A 258-nucleotide genomic window follows, 5' to 3' on the forward strand; every position below is an offset into this window, starting at 1 on the left:
TCCGTACATGCATAAAACTTTGAAAAGAAACTGATGCTCCAACTTATCAAAAGCTTTGTGGAAGTCTAGGAAGGTAGGTAGGTAGGTAGGTAGGTAGGTACATTTATTTATATAGCACTTTTCAGCACGAGGCGACTCAAAGTGCTTTACAACACAAGAACAAAATTACAGACAAAGTTACAGAAACAAAATTACAGACAGGTACAAGATACAATGATAACTAATTGTCTAAATAAGCTAAGCTAAACTAAACAGATC

This window comes from Kryptolebias marmoratus, linkage group LG8 (assembly GCF_001649575.2).
Source record: "Kryptolebias marmoratus isolate JLee-2015 linkage group LG8, ASM164957v2, whole genome shotgun sequence".
NCBI lineage: Eukaryota > Metazoa > Chordata > Actinopteri > Cyprinodontiformes > Rivulidae > Kryptolebias > Kryptolebias marmoratus.